Genomic DNA, 20,330 nt, shown 5'->3' on the forward strand with positions numbered 1-20,330 from the left:
GGAACCACTCCAGCTGGTTGAGTTGTCATCTGTAGTTACCCAGGTCTCACGCCCATAGAGAAGGGTGGGGATGACAACTGCCTTGTAAACCAAGATCTTGGTGCCTGTTTGCAGATCCCTATCCCTGAAGACTCATTTGAGTAGTCTTCCAAAAAATGTGCTGGCACAGTGGATCCTGTATTCAATTTCTGTGTCAATGCTGGCTGTTTGGGAGAGGTGGCTGCCAGGGTATGGAAAATGGTCCACATTTTCCAGGGGTTCTCCACTGATGGTGATTTGTGGAGTACGACAAGTAGTTTGTGCAGGTGAAGGCTGTTAGAGTACTTTGGCTTTTCCGATGTTGAGAGAAAGACCTAGGCTGCGATAGGCATCTGCAAAAAGATTTAGGGTTGGCCTCTGTGTGTAAAAGAATGATGCAGTCATCTGCATACTGAAGGTCAATGTTGCCAATTCTCGTGATCTTAGATTTTGTTTGGAGACGTCGGAAATTGAGGAGCTTGCCATTCAGGTGATACTCTATCCCAATTCCATCAGAAAGGCGGTGGCAAATGAGAATCAGAATCACAGCAAGGTAAATGGAGAAGAGTGTTGAAGCAATGAAACATCCCTGCTTGACATCGGTGTGAATGGTGAATGGTTCAGTCTCTGAGCTGTTGCACAGAATGCTTGCAGTCATCCCATCATGTAGTAGTCTGATGATGGAAATGAATTTCTGTGGACAGTCAAACCTACACAGCACCATCCATAGGGCATCATGATTGATAGAGTCAAAGGCCTTGCTTTGATAAATGAATGCCACGAACAGTTCCTGGTGTTGCTCTCTGCATTTCTCTTGAATCTGTCATGCCACGAAGATCATGTCAGTTCTGCCTCGGGATGGCCTGAAGTCATTCTGTGATTTGGGGAGGACTTCCTCGGCAAGGGAGAGAAGGTGGTTTAGTAGGACTCAGGCAAGGATCTTCCCTGCAATGGAGAGGAGAACAATACGTCTGTAGTTCCCGCACAAAGATTTGTCCCTTTCTTGAATATTGTAACAATGCTGGCATTCTTAAAGTCAGGTGGGATTTCTTCACAAGTCCAGATTTTGGCAAAGTTTGTGCAGTAGCACCGTTCCACCAGCTTTTCAAACCTCAGCTGGGATGCTGTCTAGGCCTGGTGCCTTATGATTTTTTGTCTAGGTGATGACATGCTGGACTTCCTCAGAAGATGAGGGATCAGCAAGGTGTTCCATTGCCGGGCATTGCGGAATAGACTTGACGGTGTCTTCAGAGACCATGGATTCACAGTTTAGTAGGCTCTCAGAGTGCTCCTTCCAGCATTGTTTAATGGCCACTTTGTCCTCGAGGAGGGTGGAGTCACCCTGGGAATGTAAAGAGGTTGGGCCTTTGGAGCTTGGCCCATATATTTGGAAATCATAAGCTAGCGAAGCATCACTTAAGAGCATTATCAGAGGGCATCTACTGATGTTCGTCCATCGTTATCAATGAAGACCTCAACAACTCATTCATTCGATGACTGGACTCTGTGCATCCGAAGATGATTGATCAGTCCGATTCAGGCGTGGAATGTCCTGTCACACGTCGGGCAGACATGTGATGGCACTGTCAATGATGTGCGGGCAGTTCTGGACTTGCGCAGCTCACGCTTTCTTTCTGCCTCAGCAGTATGCCTCGCCTCAGAGGTATTACTGCCTGTGTGAATGAGGCTGCGCCATGCTGGATGGTTCAGTACAAGGGTTTCCCATGTGGCGGTGTTGATCTCGAGGGACTTCAGAGAGGTCTTCAGGATGTCCTTGAACTTCTTCTTTTGTCCTCCATGGGAGCGCTTTCCCTGGGTGAGTTCTCCGTAAAAGAGCTGTTTAGGAATGCGCTCATCTGACATTCTCACGACATGTGTCGTAGTAATATTCCTCAATTTGAACATTAGAGTTCAAATATAAGGTACTCGCATGAAGTCCTCTAAGCTTAATCTCTAGCTTAGATCTGATAGGCTGCCACCAGGTCAGGAATTGATAGGGCCTGACCCCCCTTTCCTCTCTCTGGTGTCCCCAACCCTTCCTTGGGGGGACCCCCAGATTCCCAATCCCTTGGAGTCTCAGAAGCAGGAGAGATAACCCCTTCCCCCCTCCTTCCCAGGCTTCCTCCTGGTCTAGCTTGCGCGTACCAAGAAACCTGTTTTTCTGCTTCCCAAGAGATAAGCGTTCTATTCCCTCAGGACAATTGAGATGCAAAATACCAACAGCTTGGCTTTGCCTTACTAGAAAAAGAATCTTCCACAAGTCTTGAAAAAGAAAGCTTTATATAGAAAAAGAGACAATACAGACTAATAACTTGCATAAACATTTATACAGGCTCCTACTTAAGAAAATCTGAATAACCCAGTCTGATTTAAAAAATAGCCAATTTAAATAGACCAGCAATCACACACAGTAAGTACAAAGCAAAGCATATCATAGCCGATTTTACTTTGTTCCCGTTTTGTACTCACTGCCCCTTAGTAGAATGAGAAGAAGATTGGAATCAGCAAGATAGCTTGTCCCTCACAGCCGAGGAAGCAACAAAGACCCAGCAATCCACATCTGTAAATACAACACAAAGCTCCTCATAGCCGAATTACTTTGCTTTCCTTTGTACTCACAGACTTTTAGTAGAATATTTGAGATAAGATGGAGGTAAAAGAAACCTTGTTTACTCATAGCCGAGGAAACAACAAAGACCCCGAGTATACAAATTCCCCCCCCTGACTTTAAACAATCCAGTTCTCTGATTGGTCCTCTGGTCAGGTGTTTGGTTACCCTTGCCAGGTAAAAGAAACTTAACCCTTACCTTACCTATTTACTTATGACAACATGTCCAGCCCATCTGGTCTGGGCTCTCATCAGCAGTGTGTGAACTGACGGCAGACTGGATCTGGTAAGGACTTCAGTATCGAGCACTTTGTCCTGCAATCTGATTTTTAGAAGCTTTTGCAGACAGGAAATGTGGAAGCGATTGAGCCTTCGTGCATGACTCCGATAGATAGTCTACGTCTTGCAGGCGTACAGCAGATTTGGAAGCCCCACTGCTCGGTAGACCTTCAGCTTCATTGGTAGGCTGATCCCTTGACGTTCCCAGATGTTGGAGCGCAATCGGCCAAATGCAGAGCTAGCTTTAGCAATTCTGCAGTTTACTTCATTATCAATTGACACTGCTCGGGAAAGGGTACTGCCCAGGTACATGAAGTGGTCCACTGCCTGAAGTATCTGTCCATTTACAGTGTTGGACGGTTCTGAGTACAGAGCATGGGGAGCTGACTGGTGCATGACCTCAGTCTTCTTGATGTTAATGGTGAGACAGAAGTTGTTGAATGCAGATGAAAATTTGTCCATATTGGGTTGCATTTCTGGCTCTGTACTAGCATTCAGAGCACAATCATCAGCAAAGAGAAAGTCTCGAAGTACAGTTTCCTTCACCTTGGTGATGGCATGCAGTCGCCTCAGATTGAATAGTTTCCCATCAGTTCTGTACTTCAGGCCTACTCCTTCAGTGCAGTGTTGAAAGGCATCAGTCAGAGTGGCAGAGAATATCATGCTGAACAAAGTGGGTGCTAAAACACACTCTTGCCTGACGCCGTTGGTGACTGGGAAGCGCTCAGATGTTTCACCATCATCCAGGACACGAGCCATCATACCATGATGAAATTGACATACCATTCGTATGAATCTGTCTGGACAGCTGAATTTCAACATGATCCTCCACAGGCCCTGGCGACTGACAGAGTCAAACGCTTTTGTGAGGTCCACAAAAGTTGTGTAGAGTTCACAATTCTGCTCTTGACATTTCTCCTGTAGCTGACGTGCAGCGAAGATCATGTCAATAGTCCCACGTCCCTTGCGGAAGCCGCACTATGATTCTGGCAGTAAGCCCTGCTCCAGGTGAATGATCAATCGATTCAACAGAACCCGTGCAAGAACATTCCCCGCTGTAGAGAGCAGCGAGATTCCACGGTGATTGTTGCATACCTGGCGATTGCCCTTCCTCTTATAGAGGTGCACGATGGACGCGTCTCTAATTCCTGTGGAATGGATCCCTGCTTCCAGAAGGACTGAAACAGCTCAGTGAGTTTCCGTAGCAGCACAGGTCACCGACTGCTGGTATCGCATCTGACCTTGGGGCTTTGCTACTTGACAGCTGGTTGATGTCTTTCTTCACTTCGTCCTCTTCTGGTGAAGCACCCATGGAGTCATTGCCTGCAGCCTGGGGCATCTTGTCAATGATCTCATCATTGATGACTGAGGGGCAGTTGAGAACTGCTTCAAAATGTTCAACCCATCTCTGGGGAGTCTGTGTCTTCTCTGTAAGGAACACAGTGCCATCAGAGTTCAAGAGGGGAAAGCTCCCAGAAGACTGAGGACCATAGAGTGTGTTGAGGGCTTCATAGAACTGCTTATAGTCGTTCCTGTCTGCATACGCCTGTATTTCATCTGCTTTGGCACTCAGCCACAAGTCCCGCATTTTGCGCAGTCGGTTCTGTACTATTCTGCGAGTGTTGATAAAGGTGGTCTTCTTTGCCGCTAAGGATGGGTCGTTCTGATATGCACGATGCAGGCGGTTCTTCTCAGCAAGTAAGGTCTGGATTTCTGCATCATTTTCGTCAAACCAGTCTTGCCGCCTGCGTGTGGAGGGCCCCAATACGTTCAATGCAGCTGTATGGACAGTGTTGCGGAATCGCTCCCAGTCTTTCTCAACGTCATCCTCAATACGAAGATCAGCAAGCTTATTCTCTAGGTCTTCCACTAGATTTTCAGTGATGCGGCTGTTCTTCAGCTTCGACACGTTGATCCTTTTGAGAGCTTTACAACCTTGTGGTCGTCTCTTCGGCATGATACAGAACTTTCACTTTGGATACTATGAGCCTGTGATCCGTCCAACAGTCAGTGCCGCACATAGTTTTCTGAACCTGACATCTTGTCGTGCCTTCTCCTGATGATGACATAGTCCGATCAGATGCCAGTGCTTGAATGGGGATGCATCCATGAAGTCCTGTTACAGGTAGGAAGGTGGAAGACCGTATTGGTGATCGAAGGTCATGTGCTGCACCAAGTTTTCCCAGCAGTAACAGGCCATTGCTGTTACACTTTCCCATTCCATTTTTCCAATGACTCCTTCCCAGGCTGCGGCATCGCATCCGACTCTTGCATTAAAATCACCAAGCAGGATCAGCTTGTCTGTGCGGTGCACTGATGATAGGCAGAGCATTTAGTTCTTCGTAGAATTTATCCTTCACATCCTCTGGTTGGTCATGTGGGAGCATATGGCGCTGATCAAAGTAGTTTTTTTTTCCCTTTTTGAAGCGGAGCTGCAATTTGTCATGAGGTCGGTCATTCACACCCTTGGGGGGACGGGCAAGTTTCCGAACAAGATGATTCTTGATGGCGAAGCCAACTCCAGATTCGCAACGCTCATCACTGCTGCGGCCACTCCAGAAGAATGTATAGCCTCTGCCTGACTCGGACAGCTGTCCTTCATTAGCGAGGCAAATTTCACTAAGGGCTGCAATGTCAATGTTGTAGCGTGCGAGCTCTCTGGCAACAAGTGCTGTTCTTCTCTCCGGTCTGTCTGCTGTGGTGTTGTCCAGTAGCGTGCGCACAGTCCATGTGCCAATGGTGATCGGTGTCACTCTAAGTTTTGTTTTTGTTTGACTGCTTTTGTGGGATCCCTGCCAGCCGCGGTATGCTGGCCAGGGTAAGGTGAAGTAGGCAATGTTTAGGGCACCTTTTCTAGCCCCCTCCTCATTCTATGGAGGTGAGCAGTGCAATCCTGAACAGGGCTGCTCAGTTGCTCAAGAAGATGCCGAGCTCCACTGCTGCTTTGGTCAGTGAGGAACAACCATTATACCTGAGCGCCTGCATGCAGGTCCACGGCTACAGCTCCCAGTGTATCCACACCTGCTGCTTCGTCGTTCGCCCATCGCCACAGGACTTGATATGATGTGGTATGATACAATGTCGAGACTTGAACGTGAATTGGATTAAAGTGAGGGAGAGTTGCGCGACATCAACCTCACTCTCTCTTCCCAGTTCCTATCTGTATCCAGTGGCAGGACAAGAGTAGAGATGGCTGGAGGTAGGGCAGGGCGCAGTGGATGACCAGGACACCTACGTGTACACATAACCCTGGTTGAAAACCACTGTCCTTGAAAAGCTATGGATTTACCTTTTTGAACAGTTATATAAGATTACTCCTGGGGTAATTCTGCACCACTGCACGTGTGCAGAATTCATGCCTCCCACGGATTTCTTTGCTTTCCTGCAGAAAAATGACTTTCTGACAGGGAAGCAAAGGGAGGCTGCAAGAGCAGTCAGACACCATTCCCTAGCAGCACAGGTATATCATTTCAGGCACCCAGAACAGCCGACAGTGAGGTAAATCACCACAGGTCTGGGGACACCCCATATATCCAGAACCTCCCTAGCCCTCCATAACTCAGCTGCACCCCACTGACCATCAACCCCTGTATCTGGAGCCCGCCTGCACCCAGCTGTGTTGGTCCTAGGATATTAGAGAGACAGGGGGATGAGGTAATATCTTTGGAAAGCTTGTCTCTATAACCAACAGAAGTTGGTCCAATAAAAGATATTACCTCATCCATCTTGTCTCTATAAAAAAATTAAGAAGCTTTCAAAAACTCTTGCTGCTATCCAGATAGGAAGTTAAAGTCCTTCTAGTATCCACAGAATGAAGTCTCACCCTTGTGTCTATGAGGTGCAGGGAAAATCACTGGTAGTTTTATCTGAAATTCTGATGCTACCTTTAGTAAAAACCTTGAGTTAGGACAAAGTATCACTTAATCTTTATGGAATATAGTGTATGGGTCAGCCATATGGGTGTATAACCCTTCTATCTAGTTCCTAGATTATAAGGCCAGAAGGGAACACTGTGATCTTCCAGTCTGACCTCCTGCATTATTGCAACAATAAAAGCAGCTTATATAGACAAATAAATCAATGAGTACTCTGCCATGGGCTCAGAGGAAAACTTCATAATTTGTGATACACCATATTCAGATGCCATGAGCAAAGACAGATTAGTTACCAACAAACTCATGGTGTGCTGCTATAGCAGCAAAGTGGACTTTGACAGATGATACTGAGAGACTGTGACATGGTGTATAAGCCCCACACAGGAGAACAAAAGGTTAATGAGCTGCTCTGAGCCCAGAAACCCTGCCCAGCCGCACCTGCTGAGTATACTCCTAATGGAAGCTGAGCTCAAAAGGGAGCCAAAAGGGAGTCGGCGGAGCAAGGAAGCAGACAGGCCACAGGAGCTCCACAGTGCCTGGACCAGACCCCACTGTCGAGCCACCAAAGGCCCCCTGGAGATGGTGGGCTGTGACTGAGGGAGAAGGTTCTTTGGATCATGATTAGGGAGAACCTACCCCCTGCCCAGGAGTCCCTAAGCACCCCGTGTAGTGATTGTACAGGAGCAAAGGCCATGGGAGGAAGTGACCCAAGGAGCAGGCTTGGTGGAGTCTCCCCCACACTGCATATCCAATCTGCCAGCCACAGGGCCCTGGGCTGGAACCCAGTAGAGCAGATAGGGCCTGGGTTCCCCTACCACCAGTCCCACTGATTGTTGCCACTGGGCTATACTGCTGGGCTCAGACACTGAATCTCACCGCCCCAACAGAGACCCAAAATCTTTGTTATACAAATACTTACTATACATTTTATAGCAGCAACAATTGGTGGTACAGGCTTGTCATGCATGAATCTCACAAATTTAGCCCATTTAAATCGCCTTCTACTAAAAAATGTTTTCTAGAATTAAGTAAAACCTACCATATTTCTAAAGCCTGAGATTTTTCTAGGTCTGTTGAAGTCCTGAACCTAAGCAGTCAGATGCGGGAATAGTGGATCTGGATGATAAATCCTGCTCTTATTATGAGATAGTAAGTCCAGTGCACTGGATAAGGTCTATATATCGCTTTGGAAAGATGGAGAAGGTCTATATACCGCTGTTGCCTTAGCCATGTCTGATGTCATTTTGCATTAAGAGAAATGGAGGGAAAGCATAGAGCAGACTCTTCCCCCAATCCATGAGAAAAGCATTTGATATAAAGAGTGACTTTGCTGCTGATATAAAGAAGCTGTCCCTACCTGTTCTTGGCAAAACTGACTATACTTTGTATTGTTTCTAGTGACAAATAGATGTATCTCTGGAAACTAAGAAGTTGAAGATGATCCTGGATCCTTTGTTTCTCACTCAAAACTCTGTGTCATGTCTTTGCTTAATTGATGTGCTAGGCCCTTGAATTTTCCATCCAAGTGTAGCACAACGGGGTGGATCTTGTTCTGGATATGCAGCCCGGCTGATTTATTGCATACATGGAATGAAGGTTCCCTGACTTGTGAATGTCATATACCACTGTCATATTGTCCGTAGCAACTTGACTCACCTTGTTAAGAGGAAGCAAAGATCTGAAAGTGAAGTAAATTGATCTTACTTCCAGTGCATTTATATGCAAGATTTTCTCTCTTGAGTTCCAAAGAGCTCTCTTTCTTAGAGCATTGAGATAAGTGCTCTGTCCATTGTTGGAGGTGTCTGATACGATCATCTCTGAAAGAGCAGGGGGTTGAACGACACTCCTTTTAGTACATTTGTAATCTGAGGCTATGTCTACACTAGAGACCTTACATCTGCACAGCTGTGATGATGCAGCTGCACAACGGCAAGATTGTGCATGTAGCCACTCTATGCTAACGGAAGAGAGCTCTCCGGTTGACATAATTAAACTACTCCCGTGAGTCATGGTAGCTATGTCAGCGGGTGAGCGTCTCCCGCTGACATAGTGCTGTCCCTGCTGGCGTTTCTGTCAGTGTAACTTTTATGTCACTCAACGGTGTGTTTTTTCACACCCTCTGACTAGCATAAGTTATACTGATGAAAGTGCTCGTGTTAACATGGACTCAGTCTCCCATTGTAAGGAAATCAGGACTTTTTCAGAAATAGACAACCTTTTCTCCATGCCATCTCTGCTTGGCTTATAATTCAGTGCTAGCAGCGCTGGAGAATTCACATTCTGAAACTTGCATAGGATGTCAGATAAATTGGTCAGGCCACTAATTCCATTAGTGCCAGGAAGAACATGATTCTTTGAGTCCATTGCTAACAAAGCATCAGTATAAATCACTGTATTTTCAGCAACCTGTACCTTGGGCATTGAGGACTGTACTTACAAAGATGATCTGTCATGTAGAAACAAACAGGAACGTCTTTATATTTATGAGAAGTGCTAGACTCTCAAATACGAAGCACAAATAATAAATGTCACTGAGAAGCAACCATGTGATGTCCCTGTGATGAACTGTACCCCTGTATACATCCCCTGCACATTATGATAAAAATCTTTGTACAAAGTATATCTTATGAGGTTTCATTTGAAAACTCATAATTTGCTGGTCATTATTGTCCTGGTAAATATGTGTGGCAACATTGTATGTAAAGTTATAAGATTCTATTTTGTGGCATTACTAACAGATGTTCCAAGTCTGGGGAGTGGCAAAACCAGTTCCACAGAGACAAAGGGCGAGCTGATGCCTCAGCCAGATGTAAACCTGCTAAATAGCCATTCTTTGGCAGGAAAGGGGATGAGGGCAAAAAAAAAATCTATATTTTAGCAAAGAAACAGCCTGGAGTTCCTGCCCACATGGACTGCCTGTTGCCAAGCTAGGAGCTGGAAATGCTTCTCGAAGGGGGGACAAGGAATATAAAAAAGAAGGAGAAACACTCCAAGAGCACTCTTATTTTTCTTTCTGCCCACCACATCCATGGCACTTGACCAACAAAGGAAGTAGAGTTGGACTGGAGGAGGGTTCCTGACTTAAGAGTTTGGCCAGTAATCTGCTAAAGAGTGTGGTCAGAAAACCTTGCTTTGACTCTCATGTAGTTTGTTAGGTCCTAGTTGCATTTTATCTACATTTTACTTGTAACCATTTCTGACTTTTATGCCTCATTACTTGTACTCACTTAAAATGAATCTCTCTGTAGTTAATAAACTTGTTTTTATTGTTTTATCTAATCCAGTGCATTTGAATTGAAGCATCTGGGAAACTCTATTTGGAATAACAGAACATGTGCATATCATGTCTATGAATTAAATGACGGACTTTACATAAGTTTGTATAGTCCAGGAGTGGGCTGGACAGTACGGGTCACACACTTCTGGGGAGAAAAACTAATCCTGGGAGTGTGCTGGGTTCACCTTGCGGTATAAACAAGGCTGGTAAGAGTCCATGTGTGCCTGGCTGCAGCACACACAGAGACATAGGATGCCCCTCCCCCTACCCTCCAGAGTGAGATAGGAGGGAGGTGTTTGTGTACAGAGCATCCCTCAAGATTGGGGAGGGGGGACGTGACCTACCCCAGGGTACAATCTGGCCTGTTGAATTGCTGTGTCCGTCTGATTCTCCAGCCCAGGGTGCCTTTTGCTGTGGGAACACACTACTCCTGGCTCATTCATTCACAACCCTCAGCATGCAAAGTCACATCCAGCTGCATGCTCACCCAGCCACGCATGAACTACACACACAGCACAACCCCTGCAAATTCCCCAGCCCCTGCCTTGTACCCCAGAAATGTGCCTCTTGTACTATCCAGCGCACTGTTAGCTCATTAATTTATTTGTTCCTGTATATAAATCCATGGTACTCCCACATTTTGAATACTTTGTGCAGATAGGGTCGCCCCATCTCAAAAAAGATCTATTGGAATTGGAAAAGGTTCAGAAAAGGGTAACAAAAATTATCAGGAGTCTGGAATAGCTTCCATCTTAGGAGAGATTAATAAGACTGGGACTTTTAATCTTAGAAAAGAGACAATTAAGGGCTTATATGATAGAGGTCAATAAAATCATGATGGACGTGAAGGAAGTAAATAAGGAAGTGTTATTTACTCCTTCTCATAACACAAGAACTAGGGGTCACCAAATGAAATTAATAGGCATCAGGTTTAAAACAAACAAAAGGAAGTATTTCTTCACACAACACACAGTCAGCCTGTGGAACTCCTTGCCAGAGGATGTTGGGAAGGCCAAGACTTAACAGGGTTAAAAAAAGAACTAGATAAGTTCATGGAAGATAGGTTCCCCAATGGCTATTAGCCAGGATGGGCAGAGAGGGAAAGCCATGGTCTGAAGTAGCTCTAGCCTCTGTTTGCCAGAAGCAGAAAATGGGCGACAGGGGATAGAGCACTTGATGATGACCTGTTTTGTTCATTCCCTCTAGGGGATCTGGCATTGGCCACTGTTGGAAGACAGGATACTGGGCTAGATGGACCTTTGGTCTGACCCAGTATGGTCACTCAGAGTGACTTAAATGCTGGAGGCTGTTTGTGAGCAGTCCAGGAGTGGAGGCAGCAAAGCACTATAAAGGGTACCCATGTTAGAGGACAGGCAGACATAGCTACTCATCAGTCTGGATTGTACGCTGGGTATGTCACAGTCCCAAGTAACCAATTTTTTAGATAGGGGTTGACAATTTTTTTTTTCCTTAAATGAACTGCCCCAATGGACAGACATTTTGCAAATACCCTGTGAGCCACTGAAAAGCCAAAGGGGAGGACCTTGAACTGGAAGGGTTGTTGGCCCACCATAAAACAAACTTACTTGCAGTGACCTGACCTAAGAGAAATATGACAATAATAATCTTTTAGAATGAGAGCTGCAAACCAATCTATGGGTTGAAAGGTAAAGGATTATGGTCACTAACATTAACATCCACTTTCTGAAACAAGAAGTTGTTCCCAACACTTTCCACAAACTTACTGAACATTGTATGTTTTCACTAATTGCTGTATCACTTTTCCAAAAGACCTATGGAAAGTTAAAGTCTCCTATGAAGAGTAAGGCTAGAACTCAAACCGAAACAGTAAGCACTGCAGAATATCTTGTGAACAACACCAAGGGCTTTGTGCTGAATGAAATAGTGGCCTTGAGATACAGACACCTGTCTACTAAGAACTGGTATAAAATCATCAATTCATTCTGCACAGATCACTGAGCAGCCGGGAGATGGAAACAGCTTTTAGTCTTTACTAAGCTAGTCTGAATTTGAACTGGCAACCGAGAGGTGAAAGATAAACCCTACAAGTCCTTTATTCACCTCCTTTTTCCTTCATCATTTTAAATTACATAAATTGAACAGCAGAGAGTCCTGTGGCACCTTATAGACTAACAGACGTTTTGGAGCATGAGCTTTCGTGGGTGAATACCCACTTCGTCAGATGCATGTAGTGGAAATTTCCAGGGGCAGGTATATATATGCTAGCAAGCAAGCTAGAGATAACGAGGTTAGTTCAATCAGGGAGGATGAGGCCCTGTTCTAGCAGTTGAGGTGTGAAAACCAAGGGAGGAGAAACTGGTTCTGTAATTGGCAAGCCATTCACAGTCTTTGTTTAGTCCAGAGCTGATGGTGTCAAATTTGCAGATGAACTGAAGCTCAGCAGTTTCTCTTTGAAGTCTGGTCCTGAAGTTTTTTTGCTACAGAATAGCCACCTTAAGATCTGCTATAGTGTGGCCAGGGAGGTTGAAGTGTTCTCCTACAGTTGAACAGTGTGCTCTATGTACACAAATACACACTATCAATATACTCAGTATTTTTTCTAAAACAAAATATAATCTTTACCATCTAAGTTTACCTCTCCTAATGTTAGGGTTATGATGAAAAAGGGATTTTAGCTAAATGGAAAAACCAGTGAAAAGATACTTCAATCTGTCATCCTTATTCCCTGAAGAGAAACATTGCAAAGGGCCAGCACAAGATCTATGCACTATTTAACTGCTACTCAGACTCCCAAAATGAGGGTTTAAATGGGACTTAAGTAGTAGTTCAGGGCCTCTGCAATAGGGGGAATTTTACCTTGAGAACACACACATTTTTTCTGAAAATTTCCCCTACAAAAACTGTAGACTATGTAACTTTAAATAATCAGTCATCTGAAGACTGGCATTACTTTGAGACATGCCGTAATGTGTCAAATGAATACTCATTGTGAGAAATTAAACAATGGTTATCTTTTGTTTACAAATCCTGTGAAAATATTCAAACAAACAGATAAGTCATAATCATTTAAAAATGGTGGCTTGTATTTCTATTTCTAGTTATCTAGGATGTGCTCCATCGCATATGTGCTAAAATCAGATACATAATAACATTATGCCATATCCTCCACTCCCTTACAGTTGTACAGTCATTTAAACCGCTCCAAAATGGGTGCACAGTGGGTAAAAAAGTGTTACCAAATCATGGTGGCTAAGCAATTCTAAAACAAATTTCATATTTGAATGTGATGAGTTTTCTTTTTTGCAAGTTTAAATGTATAATGGCAGCATTTTGAACAAGTTGAAACCTTGCCGAGTTCTCTCAGGAAAGCCCCTAGTTTAAAATACAGGTCACACAAAAATGGATTACAATCTTGTCACCAGTCCATAAAAGCATTGACTGGATTCTGGCTGCATTACAGACAGCAGGTGGTACAAGGAAATAGTAACTGATCTGACAGATCCAAAGTTAGCAGTGTCCATGGCTTCACTCAGGTTTTTAATAAAGAATAAAACAGATGAGCATCAAGAGAAAGGTTTCCAATAAATAGAAGGAAAGCCCAGTTTTTAACATTTATTCTAGTGATTTTCTTCCCAGACATTTTTGCCAGAAATAGGTTGAAATAGATCGACTATTTGGGATTCATCTGATTAGAGACATTTTTCATATTATTAATTCACCATATATATTTAATTTGTTTATTCAAATTTGTAACATACAGCTATGCCTTCTCCTTTACAGTTAGTTTGAATGTATATCTGCGAGTCAGCTTGTTAAAAGGGGGATAAAGTTCAGATTAAGTTTGTAATAAACACCCTTTCCACTCCAAGGAGATCAAACACAATCATAAATTATTTTTTCTTGTATTAGTTTATGCTGAAAACCCTCTCTTTTCAAAACTGTGTCAGATTTGATGTCTTCTTCTGATCAGTTTTTATTCTCACAGCTGAGATTAATTTTACAACCAACATGCATGCATATCACTTAGACTGTCTGACAATTCCAGGTATGTCTTGGTAGGTCATACACATGCAGCATGTCAAAGAACCATGGAAGTTATATATGGAAAAGATGTACAGTATGTTACTACATGAAACCCTATAATGGACAATAACTTTCTAAGATTGCAAATTATAGGTTGGTTTATACCCCGAAGCAAGGGTTTATAGCAGTTCTACTTTTTTCCCCCACACCTGTCAAATTTAACTGTGGATGTTCTCGTTATGTACATAAACGGCTAACCTTTTTTCAAATTCTTCTGAGCTCTTGGTCTCAGTTATGTCTGGTGGTAGGATTACCCCTGTGTGTTGAGTAAACAAAATCAGCCTGGCGAGAAGCAGTGTTCCTTGCTGTGGTTATTAATTCTGATAAAATTAAGTCCCAGGCCATTATTATCAAGCAGCCTTGATTGCAACCAGCTCAGTATAAACCTTGTCCAAACAGGACATTGAACAGATGGCGACTGTCAAATACTTGAGAAGCATCATAACCAGTGGTGGAGACGCTCAAAAGATGTGGACACTTGTATAGTAGCAGCCGCCACCATGTTTTGGGCTCTTCAGTGGACTCTGTAAAAGCAGCAGAGAATCCTGTGGCACCTTATAGACTAACAGACGTTTTGGAGCGTGAGCTTTCGTGGGTGAATACCCACTTCATCAGATGCCATCAGACGTATTCACCCATGAAAGCTCACGCTCCAAAATGTCTGTTAGTCTATAAGGTGCCACAGGATTCTCTGCTGCTTTTACAGATCCAGACTAACATGGCTACCCCTCTGATACAGTGGACTCTGTGGCAATGCTGTGACATCAAGCTTCCTACAGAGCTGCGAATCTGAAGAACCACAGTTATATCAACTTTATTATATGATCATGAAATGTGGGCACTGAGGAACAGAGCCGCCCGGGGGTGGGGGGCAAGGCAAGTGGGGCAATTTGCCCCAGGACCCAGGCCCTGCAGGGGCCCCCACAAGAATATAGTATTCTACAGTATTGTAACGTTTTTTTATGGAAGGGGCCCCCGAAATTGCTTTGCCCCAAGCCCCCTGAATCCTCTGGGCAACCCTGCTGAGGAAGGCTGAAGAGCAGCAGACTGATGTTTTCAATTCTTATTGTCTTCTTAAGCTACTCTATACTAAGTGCCAGGACAAGATCAGCAATGAGAATATTCGTAACCAAACCCAGCAAGCACCTCCATCAGCACTGGTTCAGATTTGGTGGCTTTCTTTGTATAGACATATTATCAGGATGGAAGAACAAAGAATTATGAAATGTGGTTACCAAGGAAAGCCACTACATGGCCAGCAATCATGTGGCCACCAAAATCTTCAGTGGCACAGTAAGACCACTGGTGGCAGACACAGACTGAAGATCCAACCAGATTGTCTTAAGGATCTAGCTAAAGACTGATCTGGGTGGCAGTCAGTCTGCAAGGAGGCTACATCCCTTTGGGATTTGCTATGATGATGATGATGTGTTAACAAATATTTCTTATTTCAGTTTTAAATTTGCTGTCTTTCAATTTAATTGAACATCTTCTTGTGTTATGAGAGGGCAAATAGGAGCACCTGATTTACATTTTCCACACTATTCATTATTTTTATACTTCTTATACCGTCTTCTTAGACTCCTCTGTAAACTAAACCATGCCAATCTTTTCACTGTTTATGGGCAAGTCTTTTCATGCCTTAATACAGAATTGTTTGTCATGGTATATTTTCTGGAATTTAAGACCATCTAGTTTTAAATGTAACAAACAATGAGGTTACTTTCCTTGGAAGACTATTTCAAGGCCAATAGATCTCCTGATATCCCATGATCATGTTACTCCCATAAAGCACCATGTTTGTTCAACAAGAGGGTAGTCTGTAGTGTATCATGAGACATATTGTCCACCCAGGATTCCCAGCCCATAGAAAAGAATGGAGACATAAGGCATTGTGGTAACTCACGCAGTATAAGAACCTACATAGAAGCAGCCATCGATTTCATGTTAGGCCAGTTCAACATTCAAGTTTTGATTTGGTTTGACAAAATATATTATTTCAATTAAAAAATATTTTGTTCCTACTTTCCTGAATGAAAATTGAGAAATTTCAGGAAAATTGAAATTTTCCCAGAAAATTTCAATTTTGCAGAAATTGCATTTTTCATAGAAAAGCTCCAGAATAGCTCTATTGTAGATAATTAACTTTTTAATCTCTCTTTAACAATCATTAGGAGATTGGGAGGGATTTGATTTATATTATTCTTTTTGAAACATCCATCAATTTGTTAATATCTTGATGGTAATTCAGAATTATTGCAGTTTTCCAGTTGCAGTTGAACTAAAACCACATAGAAATGGTCTTACTTTGGTCTTTATTGAGCCTTTTTTGCAGCCTGATTATTATGATCTCATGTTTAATTTGCTGTTCACTTTAATGATCATCACTAATATAGACCAATAGAGAAATATATTCTTGGAAAAACATTTAAAAAAAACGAGGAACAAGCATACCTACCATTCAACAAAAGCTCATACCTTGTCCACAGGTTTATTCTGTACATTTCTTCCCCCACACCTTACCCCCTTTTCCTGTTATCTCAGTGTTTTGACTTCTGGATATCAGTTTAGATTTTAAACTGTTTGGGTCAAGGACATGCTTTTACTTACTACATAAAGTGTCATGCACCCATGATCCACTCCCTCGCTACGACTGAAATGGTTGGGGAGACGGAATCATTAATGTAGATGTTTCACTCATTTCATCTGAGCACCATATATAACTACAGTAGGTTATATGTCTAACACTATCTTAACCCTTCCTTCAGGTTGAGGTCCTCCATTACTCCACTATCCTTCACACCTTCTGATCGGGGAGCTGCCTGTGCAGATTCTCTGCCTGAAGCTCTTTCTGCTGTCATATCATCATGAATTAACCAAACACTGGTTACTCTGCTCCTCCTACAAGCAGTTCTCCTGTTGCCATCAATGCAGAAATGAGAGTCAATTTTCCCTTTAAATTAGGTAATTACTTATATCTTTCTTCACTGAGATAGGGGAATGTTTTTAATTATTTCCCTTTTCTAATCTCTAATTTTATTTCATATGAGCTATATTATTGTAGGGCTTTTCTACCAAATTTGTTGCAGTTAATTTAAAATGCCAGAGAATCAATACATTTTCTTGTAGACAAATGGATTTAATGGGCTGTAAAAAGTCTTTTACGTTTAATGCATTTACCTCCAATAATGATGTTTTTAAAAACTGATGTCTCTAAAACATTACAATGTGCATTACTCTGTAGCAAATACATGTGTACACGATATAGAGCACTTATAGAGTTTTCATAATGAATTTTCTGTGCCTAACACTCCAGTGCTTGTACCTTGTGAAATTATTTACATCTGTGCAAACTGAGTGCAAAATACTACCATTATGATCTGGTAACATTTTGCACCTGCAATGATTGCATGCCGCAAAGTGCATGCCATGGAGTTTCAGGTTCTCTAATTTGAGATCATTTTATAATACATGATAATTCTTAATTCAGATTAAACTATAACATTCTAATCGGAGAAACATAGCATGCATTATTGAATATCCTGAACAATCTGCTTTTGTGTTGCATTTCGTAGTGGGCTACATGGTACTTCAAGCACAGTAAAAAAAGTATCAGAAATATAGCAAGCACACCATGCATCTGAAATTAGAATCTAACCCACAATGGATATATACTACCATTATTACTGTATCTTGTTCCTCTTTGGAAAACCTTTAAAAACCTTTAAAAAACCCTCAACCTTTAAAAAACATATAGGGACAAATTATGCAGTCAGTTTCACCCATACATCCCTATTGAATTCAATGGGCTTACAAGAGTATAACTGAATTTGTTCCAATATTTCTAAGTTGTAATTTACTGGCAGTCAACTGCAGGGTAGAGGAACACTAAACATAATTATATTTATCTTCACTGCAATTTCTTATGGATGAAAAATGTTAGCTAGCTAAGACTAACAGATCATAAGACAGTCAAACAGCAACTTTAGTTTGCTAATTCATTTGAAGTAAATAGTAAAATAACCTGAACTGGAACCCATTGGAAAGAGCCCCTGTTACAACAGAATTGATCCCTTCTTGATACACTAAATCTCAGTCCCAAAAGAAGAACTCTGCTAACCATTTTCTGATAATTAAACAATAGGAAATGTTCCTCACATGTACAAGATTCAATAACTATAAACACAGTAACAAAGCACATTTTGGTCATAGCCCTCCAGTTTCACTCAAAGTCATTCCCTAGTTATAAAAACTGGAAATCACAAAACAAAATGGAGGGAACAGAAGACAAGAGGGCTGCTACTAGGAAAGCTTCACGTTCAAGTAAGGCAGAGGTGTCCTAAATTTAGAGAATTAGAAAATAACTTCCTTATAAAGAAGGTGTTAAAAAAAATAAAAGGGCACTATCTGGCACTTCTCCAGCCAGGTCCCTTGCCAGGAAAATATTCTGGCAGGAGATTACACAGAAGATAACTTGTTTTAGAGTTTACCCCATTGACCTGACAGGATGCCAAATACAGTGGAATGACATCAGGGCAGGGGTAAAAAGAGAGGCAAGGAGCCTTTGGCAGTTCATGTCAAAAAGAAGAGGGCAGAAGTCCAAGCATGAGTGGGGAGCACTTTCTCTGCCTTTAACTAAAGAATAGAGCTCGGCAAATACAGGAAACAATTCTTTGCAAACACTTTTGCACGCAAAACTGATGTGTGCACTTCCTTTGTATTTGGAATTCCTTTCGATTGATATTGGCAAATATTCTGACAAGTAAATTGCTGTTAGTGCAAAGTGAAACCTCTTTGTGGATTGCAATTTGGAATGAGAGGAAAAGAGTGTGGTTGCTTCAGATGAGCTGGAGGACATTTTTTAAATAAAATACATTTGAAAAATGAGCAGCAGTAGCAAAGAGGGGTGGAGTGATGTGCAACCACCTCTACCAGAAGCAGTGGGAGAGGTCTCTGTACCATAGGGGCAGTACAAAGCCAAGGATTTGCTTATCCATCTTTCTGAATGCCTGCATTGCTACCTGGCAATGACGAGAGAGAACTCTCACGCTGGAACAGATACTCTCTGGTATCACCCAGAAAACCAGCATCCAGAGGTATATCTGTGTTGCATCCTGAGATGTGGGCGTAGTTGGGGGAAGTGTTGCAAGATTAGGCAGGCACAAAATTTGTCCCCCCCCCCCATCCCCCCGTGCAGCTCCGTTGGCCTGACCAAAAGAGCTGCCCCCATAATACAGGAGTCAAGCTATGCCTATGTCCTGAGAGGCCACCATTCAAGGAGCAGAGAGCTGCTGGAGAGCCTGGCTGAAGGCATCACAGAAAGGAAGGGTGTTGAACAGCACCACTAGGATCTGGCAAGACAGAGCAGTGCCTGAGGAAGAAAGGGGTGGGTGCTGAAGTAGCAGGCAACAGTGGTGGAGGAGAATCTGTCTGCTGCCTTGGATGCTGGCCTCAACTGAGTGAGGAGGAAAAAAGTTCTTTTCCTGTTTGTATTGTATACATAACAGTAATAATTTAAAGCAATTTTAAGGCACTTTTATTTAAGTTAGTATTAGTGTTACAGAAGTGCCCACAATGTATTAGGTGCTGCCCACATACAGGAAGACACAGTCATGCCCTGAAGATCTCCCAATCATAAGAGGGGTAGATAGTTGGAAAGATAAATAGTGTTGTTGTTTTGAAAAATAGTTATCATCCCCAACTGCCCTTCTATATAGCACAATTAGTAGTCTACCCTCCTTGTAGAAGCCATAGTTGAACTGTGTCTTGAGGACAAAATGTCACAGAAGAAAAAGTAGTGCCTTTCTGGATAAGGAAGAATTCCATGCATAAAGGGTGGAAGAAAGCACAGGGATGACTGTGGGAGAAGCAAGAGAGTAGTAGGATGCCATCCCTGAAAGAGTGGACAGGGAACAGGAAATTATAATGAGCATAAGTTTGGAAGGAAAGATGGGTGAGCTAACATCTTTTATTGGACCAACTTCTTTTGGTGAGAGAGACAAGCTTTTGAGCTACATAGACCTCTTCTTCAGGTACCTTTCCCAGACACGAAGAGGAGCTCTGTGTAAGCTCAAAAGCTTGTGTAACCCCTTTGGGGTTTAGAGAGCATGGCCCCTTTAAATCTTTTTCCCGGAGGGAGGGGGAGAGTAAGAAAAAGGAGGGAAACTCCAGGGGGCAGCTGGAGTTCCAGGGAGAGAGAGAGGCAGCC

The 20,330-nt window shown here is 42.9% G+C and overlaps 1 pseudogene; it reads right to left on the reverse strand.

Annotated features, from left to right (window-relative positions):
• Window positions 1–1,174: 1,174 nt before the first annotated feature.
• Window positions 1,175–5,949, reverse strand: LOC142046266 (uncharacterized; annotated as a pseudogene).
• Between the last annotated feature and the right edge of the window lie 14,381 nt (window positions 5,950–20,330).

The sequence above is a fragment of the Chelonoidis abingdonii genome, chromosome 1 (genome assembly GCF_003597395.2).
Source record: "Chelonoidis abingdonii isolate Lonesome George chromosome 1, CheloAbing_2.0, whole genome shotgun sequence".
Taxonomy (NCBI): Eukaryota; Metazoa; Chordata; order Testudines; family Testudinidae; genus Chelonoidis; species Chelonoidis abingdonii.